Genomic DNA, 9,369 nt, shown 5'->3' with positions numbered 1-9,369 from the left:
CTGTGCAAACCTTGGAACTGGTTTCTGTTGAAAAAACTGAGTACAGCAACACAGTGAACAGAGATGCAAATAGAAGTGGAAGTACAAATGGAAATGGTGTTTTGGTGTGATCCTTTCCTAGATTTTTAAGGCTCTTGCTGTACTGCATTGGAATACCATTGGTATGTAGGAAATATTTTTAATATGTACTTGTTTTTCCTTGGTTAAAATGAAATATTTAACAGAGCATGTTAATCTGTCTATGTGGAAATAAGGGAGTAAACAGAAGGGGGACAAGGACAGGGAAAGGGGAGAAGAGAATCTCTGAAGAAGCTGAGGAGCTTTTCAAAGAACAAATAGTATGATCTACTTTTTGGCTAAACTGATTAGCTCTCTTATAATCACATCTCAGCTGATGAACTTTGTGATCTTCCTCTGTAGAACTCTCTATGGTTGTTCTATTTCATTCTTTAAGAAGATTAAGTGGGTAATCCTGAAGCTCCACAAAACCACCTGTTGTTTAGGCTGCTGTATAAGTCGGCTTTTGAGGCAATCCTTTGACAGGTCAGTAGTAGGATTGTGAATGGGCTCACTTATTTGTGTACCTATTGATTCCAGTCTGCATGTGCTGCGTGGCCCAGGGTGCAGGTTTCTAGCAGCACGAGTAGCTGACCTTAGGAAAACCAGACCCAATTAACTTATCATCTTTCCTGCTTTTCCTTTCCAAGGGATAGTTTCTGTCTGCAGCATCATTGTTTTTGTTACTATAATGACATTTGCAGACAGTTTCTCTTTACCATCTGACTGTTCCCCGGTTTAAAATGCACCAAGTGTTGTTAAAGTCATCCACTTCATCAGGAAGGGTCCCTTGCAGCATGTCTAGAGCAGAATTATTAATTAAAACCAAAAATAATGTAAAAAAGATAAATGCATGGCAAAGAGAAAGAGGTAAAACCAGGAAAGCCAGTCAGATGCAGGTTGAGCTATAAACAACAACTGTGCCAGAACTGGGTCAAAATCCTTGTTCTACATAATCTGCTGGGACACAATGGTAGCTGTTCAGGCTAAAATGTTTTCCTGTAAGCCACACTGTCTGACCATCCTACTCAAATGTCACTCACTACAAGGAAAATTCCTAAATTTAAACCCACAGCCTTCACTCCAGAGAAATGTAGGAATTACTTTTTTTTTTTCTTTATCTGAAGAGTTCAGAATCCTGTGATGATAGAATGTGCTTGTAAGGTATAAGTTAAATATTCTGGATTTCCTGTTTTTCTGCTCTGCCAGTGTTAAGAACACAGTCTAACAATATTAAGCTGGTGCTCAGTTCTAAACATGCTAATGATCTAGTAGCCAGTAGTGTGGCTGTTTGTCTGCTTTGATTTAAAGACTTCCTTAAATGCATTGCTGACTTTGGCCTTCTCCACCACAGGTTAATACATTATGATTAAAAATGAATAAGTTTAGTCATATCATCCACAAAACTGTCTTTGTCAATCCATTAAAATAAATTCTTCTCATCAGTATGTTTATTCTTTTCCATGTCCCCCCTTAATGAAGCCTGTGAGGGGAGGAAAAATAATTTTCAAGTTATAAATCTTAGTTTAAGTGGTAGAAATATTTCAGGCAAAAGTCTTATCTTAAGAATGTATTAGTGGCTTTTCCTATGAAAATGTAGGACAGACATTAAAATAATTCTCAGATGTCCTGCTTGCATATCTGTCATTTTGCCTTAGAGTCCAGCAACCATAAATCACTGTGTATCAGTCAGGGGGTTTTCCAGCATCTGGGGAATACATCCTGGAAATAACAGTTGCACACTGCTCATGTCTTCCCTTTGAGCCATGATGACAGGTAGAGCTGCAGCTGTATGCTGTGGTTTGATTACAAACACTAGATTTTGTGAGCCATGGGTGCTGAGAAAGTTATGCAACAACTTGTCAGTGCTCTTCTGACTGTGGCAGTCTGATTGTTTAAAAAAAAGTAAATATATGGCTATTGTGTTTGATTAATCTGTTCCTTCACATTCCCTGGCAAGTAAAGAAGGGGTCACCAGACCTGAGCATAGATAAGTCACTTCTGTTTGCCCTTCAGTTTGATCTCTAGAAATCACCATTCAAGTTGGTGCAGCTTAATTGAATGTTTTATATTGCAAAATGGATCTGTATGATTAGCGCTTTTCATGGTTGAAATAGCTCAGTAGTAAAAGAATCATCTTAAAAATGTTTTTGACAGGGTGTCTTAAGTGGCAGAGTGAGGGACTAAAACAAAAGATTACTGTTGTGAGAATCAATTTGATCAGTGGTGCTACGAGTAGATGGAAAATGGATTAATCATCCCATTCCTGACAGTGCAGGGCAGAGAGGGTTAATAACAGGAGTATTCTTTCAAAGTGCTCTTCTGGCTGAGGAAGCTCAAAGAAACAAAATAGGGGAATAGGAAAGCATAGGAATATGGTTTGATTGACAGTTTATTCATCAAGACATTGATTGTTTCCTGTCATTCAGCTTGAAGACAGGTTGTTGAGTAAAGGACAAGTGTCTAATTAAAATTCCTTTGTGGTGCCATTCCCCTAGAAAGGCATGAAACCAACACTTGAGACAGCAGGAGAGTTTAAAAATACTGTTTTTCAGGATTTCAAAGTACCTGTTTTGCATGATCAATTTAGAAACTTAAGTCTGGGGTTTTGTCCTTCTGTGTAGTTGCTTAGGCCTGTGAAGTTTCCAGGCAGGCAAATGTCTCTGCTTTCCTTTTTACTTTTGGCTAATGGCTTTGTATTTTCTAATGATGACTTGCCAGGGGAGAGCTATGATAGACTGGACCTTCTCTCAAGATAAGAAGAAGATAAACAAACCAGGGAATTTTTTCTGGTTTTGGTTGAGGAAGTGAATTCGAATTGTTAATGGCTTCTTTTCTTCCATAGAAATTCACACACAAACTTGAGTGGAAAGGAACTGAGCTGTCTGAAGGGTATAGGCCATGATACAGGAAAACAGCTATCTTGCATGTAGCAATTGTGTGAACAGCAGCATTTGTGAAGTGTTAATAAACATTAACACTCCAATACTCAACATGCTGTAGCTCAGCTTTGTGGTTGCTCCCATTGTACTGATAGTAATTTTCTGTCCAATAATCTCTATAAGCCAAATATTCTCTATACTGGAGACATTTCCTCTTGTGTTACTTGAAGAATTACAGTTTTCCAACCTTCCTATATCCCAAAGGAAGTGTTAGACTATCTAGGCTGTCACAGGGATAGTAAAATCCCAAATGTGTTGTACAATGAGGGCTTTTAAAGTGTAAATTAATGCTGAGCAAGCATGACTTTTTATAAATCCCTGTTGTTCATCTTGTAATCGGTAAGACAGTAGAGAACTCTTTTATCTTAGAAGACAGCTCTAAATCGTATCTTGCAGAATTGCAGAACAGTTGAGTGGCAGTACATTCCAAAGTACTGAGTTACAGGTACAACACCCTCACAGGAGACAGCAAAAGTTGTTGTATATGTAAAAAGTGCTAAAGGAAAGTTGACTTTTTCCCCCATGAATTACTGGTTTTCATTCTTAAGCTGGCAATGGTCATATTTTTTTATTGCAATGAAATAGGAGGATAAAGACCTAGTAGTTCAGAAGTGACTGTAACTACACTTAATACAGGTATTTGCATATTCCAGATGATAAAAGGATCAAATTAGACTTATTTTAGATCAGTATAAGAGGATATTTCAATATTGTGGTAATTAATTCTGGATTTTACATAAAATATTTGTAAGTCAAGCAATTTTTTCTTTCTGTCTAGGTATTTCTAGCAACTGGCTGCAGTGTCATTGAAGTGTTTATTGGAAATAGGGGGAAAATAAGAGTTGTATGGCTTTGACTGAGAAAAGTCTAAAAGTCACCTCTTACAGAAACAAGGCCTGGACAGATGAAGAAAATTTGTTATTGGATACTTTGTTTCTTATTAATCTATATTCTCTAACTGGATCATTTCTGCTTATTTTGTAACACTTCCGTGAGGATGAAAGTTGACCACAAACCACAATCTTTCTAACTGTACAGGGGCTCTGATACCGAGCAGCTGATAGAGCACTGTCAGTGGCAGGCAGTGCCATGCACACACCTGCTGTTAACTTTTGCCTAAAGAAGTTGTAGCAAACCTCCCCTGCGGCATAAGCAAGATAGAGAGGAACAAGTCACAGAATCACAGATTTTGCTGAGTTGGAAGGGACTGACAAGGATCGAGTCCAGCTCCTGGCCCTGCACAGGACCATCCCCAAGTATCACACCCTGTGCCGGAGAGTATTGTCCAAACACTTGTATTCTGTCAGGCTTGGTGCTGTGACCATTGCCCTGGGGAGCCTCTTCAAATGCCCAATCACCCTCTGGGTGAAGAACCTTTTTCTAATATCCAACTTAAACCTCCCCTGACACAACTTCAGGCCATTCCCTTGGGTCCTGTCACTGGTCACCACAAGGAAGAGATCAGTGTCTGCCCCTTCTCTTCCCCTCATGAGGAAGTTGTAACTGTAATGAGGTCTCCCTTTGTTCTCCTGCAGGTTGAACAGACCAAGTGACCTCAGCCACTCCTCACACGGCTTGCCCTCAAGGCCTTCACCATCTTCATTGCCCTCCTCTGGATGCTCTCTAACAGCTTTTTGTCTTTCTTGTATTGTGGTGCCAAAAACTGTTACAAATATGCGAGGTGAGGCCGCCCCAGTGCAGAGCAGAGCGGGACAATCCTCTCCCTCGGCTGGCTGGTGATGCATTGCCTGATGCTCCCCAGGACACGGTTGGTCCTTCTGGCTGCCAGGGCACTGCTGACTCGCATTCAACTTGCCATCAACCAGGACCCCCAGTCCCTTTCCATGGTATTGCTTTCCAGCATCTCATTCCCCAATCTGTCTGTACATCCAGGGCTGCCCCCATCCCAGAAGCAGAATTTGGCACTTTCCCTTGTTGAACTTCATATGTTGGGTGATTGACCAGCCCTCTAATTTGTCAGGGTCTCTCTGCAGGGCCTCGCTGCCTTTGAGGGAGTCAACAGCTCCCCTGAGTTTTGTGTCATCTCCAAACTTAGTGTCCCTTCCAGTCCTGTGACCAAGTCATAGGAAAGATCTGGATTTATCAGGGTATCTAGAAGTACTTTCTTTTAATTTACTATTTTCTTAATGGAAGATGGACTTCAGTTCCAAATGTGGCAAACAAATTATTTGACTATATATGGGAAGAATGTGAATAATTCTGTCGTGTGATTTATTATGTGCCATTGAAAGCAATTTTAGTTTAATCAGAAGTCGTAGTAAATATGTAATTAAAAAGTTCTCAAAATGTATGGGTTAAAAATGTCACTTAGTATTGGTTTGTAACAGCTTCATTTGTCCATTGTGTACTTGGAGTTGTATGGCAGGGCACAGTCGTGTATAGTGCAGTGATTTATAGAACTGAGAGCAGACACTAATGAGAAAAAGCTTTTAAAATAAAGACTTCTATTATATCATTTATGTAGTTATGCTCATAAAGGTCAAAAAAAAAAAAAAGACTGAACAGATAGGTTTCTAGACTTAAATGTGAAAGTGTCCAAGCTTATACCCTTATGGATATAAGAATTATAGAAGGAAAGAGTTGACAATAAATTTAGAGGAAAGCTGTATCTTGCTAAGTGGCACTTCAGAAGCAGTATTAATTCTACAAGCTAAAGTCAAACTTGCCTTTTCCCTCCCTTCCTTGAGCAATAAGGAGTTTGGTCTTCAGCTAGCGTTGGGTTTATTTGGTGTTGTAGATGAGCAAATACCACTTGCATATGCTATAGAGGGATTGTTCAGGGAGAAGCCTGTTAGTTAATGCAATGCAGGCAACAAAGTTTTTCATAAAAAATGTCTCAAAAGTATTCTTGTGGTAGTGAAGGCAATGCCCAGTTCTGAACAGTACAAGTTAGTACAGCAGCGTTGAAGGGGTTGACTTGCATCTCCTGCAGAGGTGACACAGCCCATCCTCTGAGCTGTAGCATCAGCTCTCACTCCTGTCCAGTAGCTGGGTAACATGGGAAGGCACTGGCAACCTGGAAACCAGCTCTAGACACAAGGAGCGAACAACTGTGGAGGGAATTCTGCTACCTGCTTGTCCCAAGTTATGTGGACCTGCTACCATGATGTCTGCTGGGAGTGATCTGGGTTTGAATCATACTGTCACCTGCCATTAGCAATTGTGTCTCTATCAAAAAACCCTGCTTATGCTTTTGAGCTGAAAGAGGTTTTGCTAATGACAAAAGGAAAAGGGAAGAAGTAAAAAAATTATATATAACATTTCTAGTAGACAACTTCAGCAGCAAGCAAAATCTTACAGGAGAATCGGGTGATCTGCTATCTAGGTCCTTTCATGTACAAAGAGATTCCCGGTTCTTGAATCAGTTTACTGAGGCATGTTAAGTTAGCTATGTTTTTTTCCTGACTGGCATCTGATAACTGACTCAGTAATACTATACTGTTACCAGAACACTGCTCCTAAGAGTATTGCAGGGCACTCTCTGCATTAATAGGGCTTCCATAAATAATGCTGCAGCCATTACTGTGCACCAGCTCAGAGCAGGGCCAACCTGGGGTTTCCCTCCAAGAGGGAGTTGTATGATGGTAGGTAAGGATCCATGATTACAGAAACTAAATGAGCTTCTACCAGACTTTCTTCAAAATTCTGCAGAAAAAGAAACCAAATAAGAAGAGCTGTTTCCTAGGACTAGCGGACTCTTGAGCATGGATTTTCATTGGGAAGGAATAGGAAGGTCTTGTTATCTTTTTAAATTGCTTTTAGCGGCAGTATTGGGTAGGAAGCTATGTGAGAAACTGTAGTAAACCTCTTTGTAAACCAGGAATAGACTTATAAGCCTAGTTCCTGCCAGTGGCTTCGTGGCAGGAGTCAGAGGAATTTGCTGGAAAGCTTGTAGGGTGGATGGCCTTCCCTTTGGGTCAGTGCTTCCTTCGACTTGTCCGTGTGTTTAATAATGGCCAGTCTTCACGAGTGAAGATCCGGGGAAGGTCTTTCCACCTTCCAGCCTGCGCATTGGATTTTTTAGGTGAGACACAGTGTGCGCGGAACTGAGCCCACCCTTTAATCCTAAGGTTCATCTGCCGGGGCCAAGCGAGCTTGGACGGTGGCAGCGAGGTCCTTAGGACGTAGGTGGGTTGCCTTTAAGGGCTAACGAGCCCCACCTGCCCGGGAGTGGCCCTGACCGGGAATCGAACCCGGGTCTCCGCGGTGATAGCGCGGCGCCTTTACCACTAGACCACCAGGGGCCCCTTCCTTCGACTAGAAAGTCAGCACAAGGAAGAAGCCTCATGGCCTGGTTACATATCCTTACCACCTGGGAAAGACCTTGCCTGTCTCCCCAGGTAAACCCTCTGGGGATATCGCAGCTGAGGAGAGCAACAGCCAAGACTTTTGCCCAGTCTGGGAGCCTGAGCCAGGCTGGAGGCCAGTGCTGAGTGTAGCATGCTGAATGACTGCCCTTCACTGCTAAAACCATCACCTTGTTCAGGCATCCAGAGATGGAGTTAGTCTTATTTTGGCACTGTGTTTCTGAGGCAAGTAGTTAGGAAGCATAGTCAGAACCAACCTTTCTGTGAAGAGGAGCTACTGCATTCTCAAGGACAACCTCTAAATTTTTGGAGCCTCAGGAGTTACTTCAGCCATTGGGACTGTTTTGTGTGGCATAAAGCCTAGTGGGATTTCTTTGTATAATATACCATGGGTGGGCTTTTAGAAGGACTATTAGTAGAAATAGTGATATTAATATGCTCATTAGTTCACATACCTGATGAATTACAAGTTATTCTAATTATAAAGCAATTTGTCTTTCTTTTTTAGAGCTCCTCATTCCTAAGCAATAGTTGGTCTTAGAGAAAGCTACCAGGAGGTTGCTTTTCAGCTAATTAATAAAAAATGCAGTATATCCAGAATTTGTTTTTTGCTTGGCTTTTGTTAGATTAATAATTTAGTAAATATAGTTGAGTGTGTTTAATGCAATTTTCTCCTCTTTAAAATCTTCTTGTAAGTAAAAAGAAAAATCACTTTTATTTGTGCTTTCATGGAAAGAATCTCATTTTTCCTCGCTGCAGGATAATGGGGTGGGGGGGAAAGGCTTGAGTAGCCAGGTTGTTCAAGCATTGCTGTCAGGTTTGAAGGGTCAATGCAAATTATTTGTACTTCAGAGTTTACATCTTTGTAAGTGCTGCGTGTATCACCATAAACTTTCACTGAAGAAAACTCGGCAACAGTGCTGTGGAAAAACAGGCACTAGGTAGGTCTGGAAGTGTCAGTGAGCACGAGGACAGCTGGGAAGCAGTCTGTTCTTGCTTTGCCTGTCCCCACATGGACACAGCAGAACTGCAGTGCTAGGTGGGCTGGGATCTGTTCCTTTGCTGCTCTTTGTACAGTGTGGGGTCGGGGTGATGCCCGGTACTAGTGCACTGACAGCTAGATGCATCTGTGGCTCTTACTGGATTCTCCTGGCCTGCTGCCCTTTCCCTCTTCCTAAACTGTGCCCCTTCATTGTGTGCTGATACCATGAGCTGCATAAAAGAGGAAATGTCCACAGTTGCTCCAGTCATGCCACACAGGCTATAAAGGGTTGATACATGCTGTTGTGGCTGTCAGCAGGTGACCCTCCCTTCCATGCCTTGTGGGCTCCGGAGCAGATTGTGTCAGGGAGAAGATGAGGAAGAATATGGCCATGCACCTACCAGCAGCTGGGCTGAATCAAATATTATGTTGCACAGGTCTATTGCTTTCTGCTGCAAATATAAACAAGCAGTAAACAGGAGAATAGCACTACCTTTAGCATTAGCAGTGGTTAGCAGCAGAGGATACCATCTCCTTTTCCCTAGAGGCTGTCCAGCACCCAATTTACCACTGTAGGCTCTGTGCTCAGCAGCCAAAAGTTGTCACTTGAGGAACAGATATTAAATATTTTTTCCCTGTTTCTCCAGAAGTCCTACTGGAAACTAGATTAGGAATTACACTGCCTGGTATGTAAATTGTATGTTAATTAGCTCCAATGTTTAATCAAAAAATCCCCAAACCTGTCATCTTTTCACAACTGGAATACAGAGCAGAATATTCAGGTAAAAATAATTTATGATAGTAATTATGGTATAAACCAACTTGTCAGCAACTAGTTGTTTAAATTCCTTCTTCCCCACTCCAGACTTATTAAACCTGTAGGGAAATCACTGTAAGAAATACCCTTTCTGCCTGCTTTATTCATAAGAAATAAGATGCTATATGTGAACCCTTAACTGTATAATGAAAAAAAGGCCTTATATGCAATGATCTGAAGTATCAAGAGGTCAACCAGTTTTTTGAAACTAAGCTTAATCTTTACTGGCAACATCTAATATTA

Source organism: Myiozetetes cayanensis, unplaced genomic scaffold, assembly GCF_022539395.1.
Source record: "Myiozetetes cayanensis isolate MyiCay16 unplaced genomic scaffold, myiCay2020 scf12, whole genome shotgun sequence".
Classification (NCBI taxonomy): Eukaryota; Metazoa; Chordata; class Aves; order Passeriformes; family Tyrannidae; genus Myiozetetes; species Myiozetetes cayanensis.
The sequence above is the reverse complement of the archived record's forward strand: the minus strand, read 5'-3'. Positions refer to the sequence as shown.